The sequence below is a fragment of the Lactuca virosa genome, chromosome 7 (genome assembly GCF_052849685.1).
Source record: "Lactuca virosa cultivar CGN04683 chromosome 7, Lactuca_virosa_CGN04683_v6, whole genome shotgun sequence".
Classification (NCBI taxonomy): Eukaryota; Viridiplantae; Streptophyta; class Magnoliopsida; order Asterales; family Asteraceae; genus Lactuca; species Lactuca virosa.
In genome coordinates, this window is record NC_136432.1 from 147,198,168 (window position 1) to 147,216,285 (window position 18,118).

The window sequence follows — 18,118 nt, forward strand, 5'->3', positions numbered from 1 at the left end:
TCGAAAATTACTAGAAATAGTGTCAACTTATCAAGGTTCCTTTTTATAAGTTTTATCTCTAGACATGAAAGCATAGATAAAGGGGTTAAGTTGGACACATCCAATAGTTGAGAGGCTCTTTTGTACACAAAGTATCCTCTGTTCCTTATGAAGTTGTGAAATCTTCCGTTCATAAGGATATTACTAAAATAATAATTTAATAATATTTCAGACACACATACAAACATACGTATACATGCAATTATTCAAGTATTTAGGCAAGATTTGACTTGTACTCTCCCCCAAAAACGTTAAAATATTCAAAAAGGTGGGGTATGAAGCTCACCTTGAGTTGATTGAGGAGCTGTTTGGAGTGATGGAGTGGACATTCCAAGCCTAAACTTTGGCTGAGATGAGGAACTTCCCTGGGAGGGATGTTTTCCTTAAAATTTCCCAGGAAGAAGTTGAGAAATTTGTTGGGTTATGAGCATTCTAACACTCCTAAGTGTACATCCAACCCTAAATACGTTGGATCTATGTTTTCTCTATTATACATACAATTATGAACATCCAAGGTATTATCCTAATCTAGCATACAAAATAATAAATATAACAAGATAGAATACATACCTCTTTGATGTAGAATATCTTCATGAAGCTTGAGTGCCTAGTGCCCCAAGTGTGACACCTCAAATGGTTCACACAACACCAAATACACTTGGAATAACTTGAGAGAAACTTGAACACTCCTTGAAATCGTCTAGCCCTCACACTCACACATTCATGCACGATTTCTTGAGCCATGGGATTCTTTTATATGGTGGCTACTAGGGTTACACCATGTAACTCATAACTTTACCCATTCCTTATGCTCCATGGATTTTAACCTCCATGGAGTATCCATGGGTCACCCCATGGACTTAGTCCAACATAAGGAATCTTGGATCACAAGCCCACATATATAAGAATGAATTATTTACATAATCAACCCATATATTTAATTAGTCTCCTTTTGATCACTTAATTAATTCCAAATTAATTCTTGATCAATACTAATTAAATAACCTTATTAATATATTAAAACTTATAATATATTAACCAACCTTAAGTGTTATTTCTCTCATTATAGTCTATCCAAATGCATGATGCCATGCAACCCAAATGGACCATGCCGGGTCGGGTCAAGTCTTACCAATTATAGTTATGGACTTAGACATTAATCCAACAGTCTCCCACTTGGATAAGTCTAAAACTATTATTACGTATGACTTCAGGAACCGATCAGCAATCGTAGCTCTCAAAAGCTTCTGTCGAACTCTGACCTTGTCGATGAACTCTGACCTTTGTCAATGACTTGTCCATTAGATAAGGGATCATATATTCCTCCATTCTAGATATCATATGGACTAATACATGGATTATCAATCATTCTCTCTGTCCATTTGTTGTTTCCCAATTTCCGATTCATGATGACTGACTGATTGAACAAATCAAATCAGTCCTGGCTTGGCCAAGCACTCACATGTATCATCTTTAAATCATCGAGGGGCCCACAGATATCGCTTTTATCCCGAAGGTAAAAGGAATGGATAAACTTCGACTCATATGGCTTGTTCTACTACTTGTTGAATCATACACAAAGGCACGTTTTATAACATCGAGTTACCAATGCGTTTTCGTGTAATCAATGTATAACCAACTCATAGTAACAACTCATATCTCTAGGTTTGAAGAATATAAGATATTATCGTCTCATGATCACTCGTGATAAAATCCATGAAGTGATTCAAATGAGCGCGGGTTGAATCCAATACTCAGAACTTATGAGCACTCATGAGTGTTTTAGCACCACTTTGTCCACCAACTTGGACCTCTACAAACCAACCCATGACAGTCTTGATTCATATCTACTTCCAACATATGACCGACTGTGGATGGTTTGAATAACTTAATCATTCAGGAAGAGCGACTTAGTTATTCTGGAAGTCAAAACATGCAAAGTGAAACACAAGAATAAATGAATCAAATATGGTATCAAACCCTATGAATATAAATAAACACTTTTATTTATCACCATACTGATTACTCATTATTCATTGTTTCGGTTTTATCAACTTTATACTTGAATTTAAAACAATAGTTGTCCCATGCTCCAAGCATGTACACTATGTTTTCTAAACACTAGTCATGCCATACACCAAGTATGCATACTATGTTTGTCTATGATCTTTACTTTGTAAATAGATCAATTGAACATCACTCCAATGATCCTCTTTTCACAGTCCCAAATCCTTACTGCAAATGCAAGAATTCCAAATTCATGCCATTTACTGAAATCTGTTAGATTCTAAACTTATATGCATTGATCCTCTTAATGATTATGCACAAAGTCAGAAAGACTTGACAACAATCATTACAGAGCATTCCAAAGGAAATCAGCTCCTTGGAAACATCCTTCTTTCATTAAGTTTCCTAATCTTTCACAGATTGAATTATTTCTAACTTTGAAACATTTCCATATTCCATTTTGACTATCACTTCTGAACAAGAGTTGCCTCCTTACAGATTATGTCAATATGGTCCTTCTAGAATTAACATTATACTTCCAACTGTCCTTGAGCAACCAATCTTTGGTAATCCTTAGATTGTCCTCGACAATTGCTTAATAATTTTAGTCATATCCAATTCTAGACCTTTTCCCTTCATAATGCCCCAGGCATTTGGAAAATTTTAGAAAGGATGATTATAGCACATGTAATCGATCCTATATCCGAAGCATATGGGACACGATTCATGATGTCTCACATAAAGACTAAACCAGTCTTTTGCTATAATATTTCCATTTCAATTTGCCAAGTTCTCAAAATTCAGATTATGAAAAGGGATGCTGTAATCATAATTGAATTTTAGAACGCAAATAATGGACCCATATATATAATTTCCTTATGTTGAGCCATTCCAACATGAAATTCATATATATATCCTTGATTAAATACGATTAAAATCTCAATCTAAGCTTTTAGAATTGAAATGAAGTATAATTTCCTCTCCCTTAATTAGCAAAACAACTTTTTCAACCCCTGCAACCTCACGAATTGAAACTTTTGTTTTCTATAATTAACATTGCTAACTTGCAACCTTTGTCATAATTATCATGCTCCCACTAACATGATGATTATTAGCATAACACTTATGCTCCCACTAGCTTTGACATGTACTCAGAAATCAGCTGACTTTCTTACCAAAGTTCAGATTTCTGATACTAGATTGTTTTGATAAAACTTTATCAAAAACATACACCTCTCTTAGATAGCTCACATGTGTGTCTAAACAATTTTAGAACTATGAAAAGGGATGCCGTAATCATAGTCTCAATTGTTTAGACCTTTGCCATTTCTCACAAGTCCATGTTAGTGTGCCGGTAAACCACACACGCTCCACTAACGACTTTGAGAATGCAAATATCACAATTGCTATCTAGCTAAAATCTACTTAGTGAAAGTGTTTCCTCACCATCATTTTCATGAATCGGAGAGAAACCTTATGACACTTAGATTTAATAGTGTATGTGTTCTTATCCATGTGAATTTGTCAAAACCATAATCACAAGACAAGGTTAGTGACAAATCCAAACTCTTATTGATTAAACTTGTGCAATCTTAAATTCTTGCCATTTGGCAGCTCAGGTGCCTGCCATTGCTTCCAAGTAGTTGTGCAACCAATTGAGAACTCTCAAAACTCCTATGCAAAGCCAACTTGAATAGGCACAAAAATTTCAACACGATAGGTTATAAACCTCAAGTCGTCTGCTAGTGAAGGACTTTAGGTTTTATTCTTGATTAAGTCTTGAAACTTTCAAGAGCTTTAAAACTCCCACTGTCCTCTTGACATATAAGACTCCCTTGTCAAATATTCAAGAGATAGTGCGGATTCTTTATCAAGACTAACACTTTACACAATTGGCCTAAGTTGGTATCTGTTTTATCCAAAACATCACAACTTACCAATTTCAAATGTACAAGAGTAGATAACCTTTTACTCTTACATTTGACTAGTGTTAACAAACCCTCTTTAAGATATGTCACTCAAGTTACAATCTTGGAGTATGACTCTAAGAATTGTTTTGGAAAGAAGTATGACTCATCTTTTTGATTTAACCATTTCAACAATTCATGACTCCTCTTCTTAGTCATAAGAATGCACTAAGATGACTTTAGAGGACCAATTGTGATATGGTATCTTAATCATTAAGATGATCATAAACATGATACTAAAGTACTCTCCCATCTTTTCAGATTTGAGAAACTTTTATCTTTCTGCCATACTTTGATTCTTCTTATTCGTTCTGTCTCACATTGAAACTTCTCCAATGCTACAGACTTATACTTAAACTTATAAGTATAATCATATTTACTGAACTTAAGTAAATCATGACGAATAGTCTTCTTGATCTTTTGTAGTGGACTTGACCAGTGCACAAGAATGTGTACTCGATCCCTTAGTCCTTTCCTTATTCACATAAGGAATTAGTCTTAATTTTCCAAGCTGAAAGTTCTCATTCATCATACTATACAACTTGCATGATTCCAAGTTTCGTTCCAATTGAACCTTGGGTGATGAGAATCTTTCCTTATTTGGTAATATTAGACACTACCACAACCGAAAGAATCAAATCCATTTTTCCAATATTGCCATTGTAAGGATACTTAAAATAAATCAAATCAAAACCTTTTTCTTTTATTTTAAAACTTTGCGTAAAAACTTATCCTTACAATCCATATGAAAACCTTGCTGTTATCTATTCCTAAGCAATATAAATATCATAACTCTTAAGTAATAGCCCAAAATTCTGATCACCGAACCATGCGATTGAAATCCATCTTCGCGATCAGAATCAACATGTACTTAATAGAGTTAGACAATGGACTTTACCTGAAGGAGAGCCAAACTTATTGACTTTAACATCCATAGGTAAATTTGGCAGCTTCGTAACCAATGCCCCTTCCTTTGGCAATAGTTACCTATGGACCCTTGATAATGGGACTATCTCAGACTTCGCCTCTCTCTTTACCATTGGGTCAACCGAGTTGACTATGGCCGATCCCTTTCCATTGGAAGAGAGAGCTTTACTGGATATCCAATGTCATCATTGTCAATGTCCATAACGTTTTAGGAAGTTGATCTTCGCAAATAGATAAGATCATTAAGGGTCTTGTCTTAGTCTGTTTCATAGGATTCCCAAAAGAACTCACTATGTGACTTAGAAAGTAGTTGAGCCACCAACTTTCTCAAGACTTTGACACCCAACTCTCCCGGCTTGTCAATATGTGACTACATCTCCAAGATGTGATCACACCTAGACCTTGCCTTGCCAATAGGGCTTGAGTGACCTTAAACTTTTTAGGAACTTGTGGGTTAGGAAGAATAATTGGAGGAGGTGACAGAAGTATGATATCCATGGGACATCATTTTCATTTAGGAAAGCTTGTTTCAAGAGATTTGGGAAGATCATAAATGTCTGGACCAGACATCTTTTTGGGAGATATTCAAGATAGTTGATTTAGAGTCCTTAATATGACACCCAATATGAAATATTAAGGCTAGGACCGAACAAACTATTTTATAACTTAGAAGAGGGATGCCGTAATCCAAGCTATAAAATATTTGAAGGTAGGTGAATGACGATTCACCAATTTCCACCATGAAAAACGAAATAATTTATTAGGTTTTAATTGGATTTGAAAGTCCTAGATCTTTGAGATTCATTGAACTCTTCAAAGGCATGTTTCAATCTCGAGTGTGCCCTTCAGGTTTTGTGACTGGGATGCCGAGGATCACAAAACAAGGTGTGAATAACCATGCAAATATACTTGGTACCCTTAATATTTACCCCTTAATCAGTGTGCCGGTTAACCACACACGCTCCACCGATACTATGATAAATATTAAGTTACCCTTTGCCTACCTTGTTAAGTCTAAGTTAGTGTGCCGGTTAACCACACACGCTCCACTAACGACTTAAGCAAAGTGCAAAGTGTAATTTCATGGGTTAGCACCAAATTCACATTTTCCTAACTAAGATTGGGTATTAATAAGAGTTTAGTTACTTAGTATTTATCATTAATACTTTTAATGAAAGGAGAATTATAGTCCTTGTCCTACCCGTTCGGCTAACGACCCTCCACCAGTCAAAGAAGCGGTGGGTGAGAGTGGACACCCATTAAACTGCCATTTTATAGGCAGTAACCTTATACCCCCTTATAGACCGGCTTCGTGAATGAGGCCTACTAACGGTAAGACTGACTTTACTCTTATACATATATATAAATATTATTAACTTATAATATTATAAAGTATAAGGGTTGAATTTTAACTTTTAAAATTCTAAAGGCTAACTTGGAATTAAAGTATTCATAAGTGAAAACTTTTCAAATTCCAAAACTTGAGGGCAAGTTTTGAAACTATTCAAAACTAATTAATTCCATAACTTATGAGTTTAAAGTAGTTTAAATTAAAAAAAAAAAAAAAAAAAAAAAAAAAAAAAAAAAAAACTCTTCAAGTTCCATAACTTGAGGACAAGTTATGGAAGACTTTAAACTAATTAATAAAAAAAATAACTTTTTTTATTGTAACTTATGGAACTAATTAAGGTTACACTTTTTTTTTAATTTAATGAAGAGACTCTTGAACCTCCATCACTTGAGGACAAGTTATGGAGTCATAAAACCATTTAATTAGAACTAGACTCTTCATTTTGTAACCTTTGCCAACTTTTATGAGTTTTATGATTCTTAAATGTGACTTTTCATATAACTTGAGGACAAGTTACAAAAACACACTTTGGAATCAACTCTTAGATTAAAATGGATTGAAAACAACTATTTCACACAACTTTTCTATTAATCTAAGAACTTCATAAGAACAAGATAATTCAAATCATCAATCTTCAAGAAATTAGCATGAACATACAAACTAATACAAATCTTGAAATTATGACAATTATCTTAGAAATTGGATTAGAATGAACATTACCACATCAAAAACAGGTTTATAAGTCCAAAAACATCTTAGGGTAATGTTCCTAGTCCAATTCCAGCCAAAACAATCGAATATATGCATCCAACTCGATTTTTTCAACTACTTTTGCAAGTATAACAAGGAAACAAGCCTAGGCTCTGATACCACTGTTGGGTTATGAGCATTCTAACACTCCTAAGTGTACATGCAACCCTAAATACCTTGGATCTATGTTTTCTATTATACATACAATTATGAACATCCAAGGTATTATCCTAATCTAGCATACAAAATAATAAATATAACAAGATAGAATACATACCTCTTTGATGTAGAATATCTTCATGAAGCTTGAGTGCCTAGTTCCCCAAGTGTGACACCTCAAATGGTTCACACAACACCAAATACACTTGGAATAACTTGAGAGAAACTTGAACACTCCTTGAAATCGTCTAGCCCTCACACTCACACATTCGTGCACGATTTCTTGAGCCATGGGATTCTTTTATATGGTGGCTATTAGGGTTACACCATGTAACTCATAAGTTTACCCATTCCTTATGGTCCATGGATTTTAACCTCCATGGAGTATCCATGGGTCACCCCATGGACTTAGTCCAACATAAGGAATCTTGGATCACAAGCCCACATATATAAGAATGAATGATTTACACAATCAACCCATATATTTAATTAGTCTCCTTTTGATCACTTAATTAATTCCAAATTAATTCTTGATCAATACTAATTAAATAACCTTATTAATATATTAGAACTTATAATATATTAACCAACCTTAAGTGTTATTTCTCTCATTATAGTCTATCCAAATGCATGATGCCATGCAACCCAAATGGACCATGCCGGGTCGGGTCAAGTCTTACCAATTATAGTTATGGACTTAGACATTAATCCAACAAAATTTCCTTTCAGCAAGATTCCCTGTTCTTGCTTGAAGATGAGTTTTTGAGAGAAAATGGGAAAAGTGAGAGAGAAGGTGAAGTCTAAACCCCTTTATTGTCGTTGCTTTAGAGTATGAGAAAAAGGAAGGGAATCTTTGGTGCATGGGGATCTGATGGTCCATGCATGGATATTTGGTGGGTAAAGCATGGGATACTGTGATTTGCATGGGAAATAAGAATTTATCAAATCACAAAGTCAACCTCTTTGTCCTTATCTTGATTTAGGATAGGATCTTCCTAAATTCTAAACTTTTATTTTTATGTAAATACGATTTAAATAATTAAATTTGGCAAAAAATAGAGGTTTTAGGGGTCTTAGTTAAGAAAAACACGAGTTTGGTGGGATTCCCGACCTCAAAATACTCCAAAATGGAGAAAAGGTTCGAAATAGTCCAAAATCCGGAGCTTAGAAGCGAAATCCGGAGTCCTTATGAATTTTCCGGAGTAAAAATCCGAGGTCCGGAGTAGGAAGCAAATTTCCGAAGCAAACAGTACTTTCCGGAGGGCTGTTCTCGGATTCCGAAGTCAGGAGGCGATCAGTGGTCCGGACTGACCAGGTGCTTCCGAACCGAAGCGGGGAGAGGCTAGATCTTCCGAAGCTTCTCACTTCTGGAGTCACTTAAGAGGTTCCGAAGATGCTTCCTCTTGGCTCCTTAGAAGGCATTCCGGACCAAGAGGGTTCCGGACCAAGAGGTTCAGGAGCAAGAAGTTCACGACCAAAAGGATTCCGGACCAAGAGGGTTCCGGACCAAGAGGTTCAGGAGCAAGAAGTTCAGGACCAAAAGGATTCCGGACCAAGAGGGTTCCGGAGCAAGAGGTTCAGGAGCAAGAGGTTCAGGAGCAAGAGGTTCAGGACCAAAAGGTTTAGGAGCAAGAGGATTCCGGACCAAGAGGGTCCTTTTGGGGTTTCCTCTTCCGGTTTTGAGTTGTTTTCGACTGAGGAAGGTACTTAGAGACATTTGAGAGAGATTTGAGATGCGTGGAGAGATTTGGGAGAGATTTCACATTCTCGGAGAGATTTGGGAGAGATTTCACATACTTGGAGAGATTTGGGAGAGATTTCACATTCTTGGAGAGATTTGGGAGAGATTTCACATACTTGGAGAGATTTGCATTCTAACTCTACATGGCTCATTAGGAACTCATATTTTACACTTAGAAGTGTTAGCACAAGTCTCACAATAGTCCTTGCTTACTTGAGGACGGAATTTCCTAGCCAAAAGGCTAGTTGTGACATCATCCCCCCGTTAGAGGGAATTTTGTCCCGAAATTCTTTCGAAAGGTAAGGTCATGAATACGGGAATAGGTGAAGGTACTTTTGATTTATCTAGACTTCGCGTTACCAAGTGAATTCCGGCTCACGTCTAGCATTCTCTCGAACCTTCACAATCAGGATTGGTATATACTTGACCCGACCTGACATGGTCCATTTGGGTTGCATGGCATCGGAACATTTGGGTAGACCTTTTAATGAGAAGAAGATATTTGTGACATGTTAATATATTATAAGTTCTAATATATTAATATGAAATCATATTATTTAGTTAGTATTGATCAAGAATTAATTTGGAATTAATTTAGTGATCAAAAAGAGACTAATTAAATATATGGGGATTGATTGTGTAAATCATTGATTCTTATATATGTGGGCTTAAGATCCATGATTCCTTATGTTGGGTTTAACCCATGTGGTGGCCCATGGATACTCCATGGAGGTTAAAACCAATGGAGCATAAGGAATGGGTAAAGTCATGGGTTACATGGTGTAACCCTAATGTGCACACTATATAAAGACCCCATTGGTTGGTGAAATTGGCACTAGTGTATTACATAGAGGGCAAGCCGATTTCATAGAGATATAAGACTAATATCTTCTCTCATGGTTATTCCAAATGTTCATGGTGTTGTGTGAACCATTTGAGGTGTCACACTTGGGGCACTAGGTTCTTGAGCTCCATGGAATCAAGCACCAAACAAGAGGTATGTAATTCTACTAGATTTTATATTATATGTACTTTATATTATGCTAGTTAGAACAATACCTTGGAAAATTGATATTTGCATGTACAATACAGAAAACATAGATCCAAGGTATTTAGGGTTGCATGTACACCATAGGAGTGTTAGAATGCTCAAAACCCAACAGTGGTATCAGAGCCTAGGCTTGTTTTCACTTATACTTGATGTAAACTGCTTAAAAAACGAAGTTTTGTGCTGTCTGAACAGGGGACTCGACGAGTCCATTAAGGGACTCGACGAGTCCAAGACAAAATGCATCCAACTCGCCGAGTTGGTTCGTGCACATGACGAGTTGGACCCCCAAGCAACATATCTTCGAGTTTTGGTGCTGGAATTGGTCTAGAATCATTACCTTTGACTGTTTTGGACTTATAAAACTTGTTTTTGATGTGGTAATGATTGTGTTAAACCAATTTCAATGCTATAATCGAAGTTTCAAGTTTATATATGTTTATGTAATTCTTGAAAATTGTTGATTATGAATGTTCATGCTTATGAGTTTTAGTAGATCATAGGAATTATGTGCAAATTGTTTGTTTTTATAATTCTTGATCTCAATGAAATTATTAGGAGTCCATAACTTGTCCTCAAATTATGGATTACCAAAAGTTTTTTTGTTTCCTTGATTTATGAGTTAGTTTAGATTAATGAAAAAAATTGTGTTTTAGTTGTTTTTGATCCAAATTAATCTAGAGTTAGTTCATAAAATATGTTTTTGTAACTTGTCTTCAAGTTATATGAAAAGTCATATTTATGAATCTTAAAACTCATAAAAGTGTCATAGGTTACATAAAAGTGAAGAGTCTTTTTCATGAAATAGTATTATGACTCCATAACTTGTCCTCAAGTTATGGATGTTAAAGAGCCACTTCTTTAAAAGATGTCATTAAAAGATAAGGAGTTACATAAAAATGAAGAGTCTTCATTTTAATGTACATAAAACTCATAAGTTATGAAATGAAAAGTCTTGAATAGTTTCAAAACTTGCCCTCAAGTTTTGGAATTTGTAAAGTTACTCTTCATGTATACTTTAATTCCAAATTGAACCCTTAGAATTTTAGAAGTTAAAATTCAAACTTTATGGACTTCATTAAATTAATTAAAGTGTTTAATTAAAAGAGTTAATAATTCCATAAAGACATGGTTTAAGTTTAATTAAATTAAGAGTATAGTTTAATTAATAGCTTAAACCACCAAGTATTTTAAATGTTTAAAATACACCCTTATACTATTATTATAATTTTAATTATATAAATATGTATAAGATAAAGTCAATTTTACTGTTAGTAGGCCTCATTCACGAAGCCGGTCTATAAGGGGGGTATAAGGTTACTGCCTATAAAATTGCAGTTTAATGGGTGTCCACTCTCACCCACCGCTTCCTTGACTGGTGGAGGGTCGTTAGCCGAACGGGTAGGAAAGGACTATAATTCTCCCTTCATTAAAAGTACAATGATAAATACTAAGTAACTAAACACTTATTAAATCCCAATCTTAGTTACTTAGGAAAATGTGAAATAGGTGCTAACCCATGAAATTACACTTTGTACCTTACCAAGTCGTTAGTGGAGCCTATGTGGTTAACCGACACACTAATAAGGACTAGTAAGAGTGGCAAAGGGTAACCTGACTTTATTATAGATCGGTGGAGCGTGTGTGGTTAACCGACACATCGATTAGGTGATAAAGTTAAGGGTACCAAGTCAATTTGCATGGTTATTCACACCTTGTTTGTGATCCTCGACATCCCAGTCACAAACTTGAGAGGGGACAATCGAGATTCAAACATGCCATTGAAAGTTTAATGTATCTCAAAAGATCTAGGAGTTTCAAATCCAATTAAAACTTAATTATATTTCGTTTTTCATGGTGGAAATTGGTAAATCGTCATTTACCTACCTTCAACTACTTTATAACTCGGATTACGGAATCCCTCTTCCAGTTATAAATATGTTGTTGGATCCTAGCCTTAATATTTCATATTGGGTGTTATATTAAGGACTTTAAATCAACTAACTTGAACTTCTCCCTTATAGATGTCTAGTTTAGACAGCTATGGTCTTCCCAAATCTTTAGGAACAAGCTTCCTAATGAAGATGATATCCCAAATGGCAACCAAGGTGAAAGATCAATCCCTTTGTTGTGCATTAGTGGGACTGGAAATTGTACTTCGTTTCCTCCACGTCCTCCAATAAATATCCCTATCCCACAAGTTTCAAGACTTGATAAGTTCTAAGTCGCTCAATCCCTATTGGCAAACAAAGTCTATATGTGCTGAGGTCTTGGAGATTAAGTCACATATTGACAAGCCGGTAAAGTCGGGTGTCGAAGTCTCGAGGTAGCTGGCTGTTGACTTGGTTCTTCAGTCACTCCCTAATGACAGATCACGACATGACCCTTTAATGATCTTATCTATTTGTTTGGTGCTGCTGAATCAGCAATGATTTGGAACACTGGTAAAGCAAATTTGATTAGAAGATCGACTTCCCAAAACTTCATGGACATTGACAATGGTAACACTGGAAATCCAGAAAAACTTTCTCTTCCCAATGGAAAGGGATCGGCCATAGTCAACTCGGTTGAACAAATGGTAAAGAGAAAGGCTAAGTCTGAGATAGTCCCATGTACCATTCCCAAAGAGTCCATATGTGCCTATTGCCAAAGAAAAGGGCATTGGTTGCGAAGCTGCCGAATTTACCTGAAACCTCATAAGGATGGTAAAGTCAAAAGTTTGACTCTACTTCAGGTAAAGTCCGTTATCTAACTCTATTAAGTCTCTTTTGGAGATTCTTAATACATGATGTAATGTAATTACATTTTGATGTTTTTGAAGAATCAAAGGAAGCTTAAAGAAAAGGTGTGTTGATTCTGATCGCATGGTTCGATGACCAGAATTTTGAGCCACTGCATAAGAGTTATGAGATATTGCTTAGGAATAGATAACAACAAAGTTTTCATATGAATTTGCATTGTAAGGATAAGTTTTTCCGCAAGTTTTAAAATAAAAGAAAAGTTTTGATTTTATTTATTTTAAGTATCCTTACAAAGGCATTTGTGGAAAATTGTTGTTTATATGTTTCCATTGATAAGGAATATTGGAAAATGAATTTGATTCTTTTGTTTGTGGTAGTGTCATAATTTATCAAATAAGGAAAGATTCTCATCACCCAAGTTTCAGATGGATAGAAATTTGGAATCATGCAAGTTGTATTGTGTGATGAATGAGATTTTTCATCTTTGGTAAATTAAGACTAACTCCTTGATCACATTCGCATGTGAGTCAAGCGAAGGACTAAAGGATCGGGTACATCAGGTTGTGTACTAGTCAGGTCCACCACACAGGTTGAATAAGAAGAATCAAATAAGGCAAAAAGATAAAAGTTTCTCCAATCTGAAGAGATGGGAGAGTACTTGTGTATCTTGTTTTATGATTATCTTAGTGATTATGGAACCATATCACAATTGATCCTCTAAGGACACCTTAGTGCATTTGGTGGCTAAGGAGAGGAATCGTGAATTGTGGAAATGGTTAAATCAAAGGATAAATCATACTTCGTTCCAAAATAAAATCTTAGAGTCATACTCCAAGATTGAGCCTTGAGTGACATAATATTAAGAAAGGTTTAAAACATTTGTCAAATGTAGAGTAAAATGTTTTCTTACTCTTGTGCATTTGAAATTGGTAAGTTGTGATGTTTTGGATAAAACAAAGACCAACTAAGGCCAATTGTGTGAAGTGTTTGTAAAAGAATCCGCAATATCTCTTGAATATTTGGCAAGAGAGTCTTATATGTCAAGAGGACAGTGGGAGTCTAAAAGATCTTAAGATAGGTTCAAGAACTAATCAAGATATTTGTTAATCACTAGCCCACGACTTGAGGTTTGTAACCTATCGTGTTGACATATCATATTTCTGTGCCCATTCCAGTTAAAGTTGGCTTTGCATATGAGTTCTGAGAGTTCTCAAATGGTTGCATAAAACCTGGAAGCAATGGTAGGCCCTTGTGCTGTCGGGTGGCAAGAAATTAAGATTGAACAAGTTCAGTCCATATGTGTTTGGATTTGCCACTAACCTTGTCTTGTGATTATGGTTATGACAAATCCACATGGATAGGAACACTTACACCATAAAAAAATCTATGTGTCATAAGGTTTCTCTTCGATTCACGAAAAATGATGGTGAGGAAACTCTTTCACTAAGTAGATTTTAAGTAGATAGCAATTGTGAGAATGACAAAAGGTCTAAACATTATGATTACGACATCCCTCTTCATAATTGTTTAGACACACAAGTGAGCTATCTAAGGAAAGGTGTATGATTTTGATAAAGTCTTATCAAAACATATCGTATCAGAAATATGAACTTTGGTAAGAAAGTCAATAAAGTATTGTTTTTCCTAGAAGTCCAGCTGATTTCTGAGTACATGTCAAAGCTAGTGGGAGCATAAGTGTTATGCTAGTAAGATAATAATCATTATGCTAGTGGGAGCATGATGATTATGTTGCAAGTTAGCAATGTTAATTATAGAAAACAAAAGTTTCAATTCGTTTTGAAAAGTTGTTTCCCTATAATTAAGGGAGATGATTTTATACTTCATTCCAACTCTACAAGCTTAGATTGAGATTTTAATCAACTTTAGTCAAGGATATATATGAATGTTATGTTGGAATGGTTCAACATAAGGAAATTCTATATATGTTGCGTTCTCAAAATTCGTTTATGATTACGGCATCCCTCTTCATAGTTCGAATTGTGAGAACATGGCAAATAAAAAATTTTATAGCATGAATCGTGTCCCATATGCTTAGGATATAGGATCGATTGAATGTGCTATAATATTCATCCATTCTAAATTTTCCTAATGCTTAGGGCATTATGAAGGGAAAAGGGATTAGAACTGGACATGACTAAAATGATTAAGCAATTGTCGAGAACAATTTGAGGTTTGCCAAAGATTGGTTACTCATGGACAATTGGAAGTATAGAGTAAGGACCATATTGACATATTTTGAAAAGAGGCAACTCTTGTTCAAAAGTGATGGTCAAAATGGGAATGTGGAATTGTTTCCATAGGTGGAAGTTATTCTTTGAATATGTGTAAGATTACAGAACTTAATGCAAGAAGGATGTTAAAAGGAATGTACTTTGAATTTGAGACTTCGTTTCCATGGAATTGATCTCCATTGGAATGCTTTGTAATGTCTGTTGCCAAGTCTTTGTGACTTGTGTGTATATTCATTACAAGAGGATCATTGCATATAAGTTTAGAATCTAACTGGATTACGGTAAATGACAAGAATTTGGTGTTCTTACATTTATTGTAAAGGATTTGGGATTGTGAAATGAGCATCATTGAAATATTGTCAATCGATCTGTTTCACAAAGAGAGGACCACATGTAAACATGGTGTGCATACTTGGAGTATGGCATAACTATTGTTTGGACGAACATAGTGTGCATGCTTGGAGCATGGCATTACTATTGTTTCAATTCAAGTATTAAGTTGATTAATCAAAACATGAATAATGAGTAATCAATATGGTGCTTAGATAAAAGGTGTTTTTATTTACACTCAAAGTGTTGGGGCCATACAGGATTAGTATTATTTTTGTGTTTCACTTTGCATGTTTTGACTTCCAGAATAACTAGGTCATTCTTCCCGAATGACTAAGTTATTCAAACCATCCACAGTCGGTCATATGTTGGAAGTAGATATGAATCAAGACTGTCATGAATTTGGCTTGTATGATTTGTCTAATGTGCATTAGACATAGCAGCGGTTGCTACAACATTCATGAGTGCTCATAAGTTCTGAGTATTGGATTCAACCCACGCTCATTTTAATCACTTCATGGATTTTATCACGAGTGAATCATGAGACGATAATATCTTGTTTTCTTCAAACCTAGAGATGTGAGTTGTTGACTATGAGTTGGTTATACATTGATTGCACATAAACGCATTGGTAACTCGATGTTATAAAATGTGCCTTTGTGTATGATTCAACAAGTAGTCCGTACAAGCATATGAGTCGAAGTTTATCCATTCCTTTTACCTTCGGGATAAAAGCGATATCTGTAGGACCCTCGATGATTTAGTGATGACAAAATGTAAGTGCTCGGCCGGACCTGGACTGATTTGATTTGTTCAATTAGTCAGTCGTCATAAATCGGAAATCGGGAAAAAACAAATGGACAGAGAGAATGATTATAATCCATGTCTCAATCCATATGATATCTAGAATGGAGGAATATATGATCACTTATCTAATGTACGCGTCATTGATTTGTTCAGAGTTCAGCAGCAGCTTTTAAGAGATACGATTGCTGGTCGGGTTGTGAAGGCGTACTTGCAATAATAGTTATTAGACTTATCCAAGTGGGAGACTGTTGGATTAGTGTCTAAGTCCAAAACTATAATTGGTATATACTTGACCCGACCCGGCATGGTCCATTTGGGTTGCATGGCATCGGAACATTTGGGTAGACCTTTTAATGAGAAGAAGATATTTGTGACATATTAATATATTATAAGTTCTAATATATTAATATGAAATCATATTATTTAATTAGTATTAATCAAGAATTAATTTGGAATTAATTTAGTGATCAAAAAGAGACTAATTAAATATATGGGGATTGATTGTGTAAATCATTGATTCTTATATATGTGGGCTTATGTTCCATGATTCCTTATGTTGGGTTTAACCCATGTGGTGGCCCATGGATACTCCATGGAGGTTAAAACCCATGGAGCATAAGGAATGGGTAAAGTCATGGGTTACATGGTGTAACCTAATGTGCACACTATATAAAGACCCCATTGGTTGGTGATAGAGGGAAAGCCGATTTCATAGAGATATAAGACTAATATCTTCTCTCATGGTTATTCCAAATGTTCATGGTGTTGTGTGAACCATTTGAGGTGTCACACTAGGGGCACTAGGCTCTTGAGCTCCATGGAATCAAGCAGCAAACAAGAAGTATGTAATTCTACTAGATTTTATATTATATGTACTTTATATTATGCTAGTTAGAACAATACCTTGGAAAATTGATATTTGCATGTATAATAGAGAAAACATAGATCCAAGGTATTTAGGGTTGCATGTACACCATAGGAGTGTTAGAATGCTCAAAATCCAACATAACCTTCCCGTTCATTGCCTAGATAGGCTGATCAATGATTAGGAGGTTCTAGTTCGCTTTAATCTTATCTATTGGAACTGGGAGGGTTTTGTCCGATAGACACCTCATAGGTTCGACACATGGAATACAAGGTGTGCATTACTAAATTCGAAGGGTAATTAGAGTTTGTAGGCTACCGGGCCGATCCGTGCGAGGATCTCGAAGGGTCTGGTGCATCGGGAATTTTGTTTACTTTTTTTTTTCGAGTCACTCTTCTCCGAGGGGAGTTCTTAAATAATACCCTGATCTCCTTCTTGGGATTTCAAGGTTTTAATACATTATCTGCATAGTTCCTTTGTCGGTGTTACGATGTTTGGGCTCGTGTTTGGGTTTGGACTATCCTTTCCGTGGTTTCTCGAGTAACCTCGGATCTAGTGAGTGTGCTATTGGGCGTTTGTCATCTTGTCGGCTGGGTATCTTCCATCTCCGCCTAACAGAGGATGATCTGCACCTTTGGCCACACAGGGCCTCGAGGGGCGCAACTCTTATGCTCGAGTGGTATTTGTTGTTATATGAATACTCGATTAGAAGCAAGTGGGTATCCCAAACTTTGTCAATGTCCATTTCACATGTTTCTCTTTGGAATGCGGCTTCTGGTTTACCTTGACCTCGATAGGTGGGATTTCTAGAGATTTGGTGGTCTGACACTTGTGAGTGCTGAACACATGGGAGGTGAAATGTCCAAAACTAGTTCCTTATGTTAATCGGAGACTATGAGTAATCGGGCCCTTTCTTGGTGAGGCCTTTTGAATGGTCTTCTAGGGATCGGGATCCTGGTGTCCTAGAGTAGAGTTTTGTGGGCCTTAAGAGTCGGTACTATGGTTACTAAGATTGAGTTTGCGTGATGTAGTTGACCTTATTAGTCATAGATTATCTTGGGAGTTTTCTCCCTAGGGTTTTTCCAACCTAACGGTAGGTCGGCTTCTGCCAGTTCTTTGCTGGTGGTTGAGCGA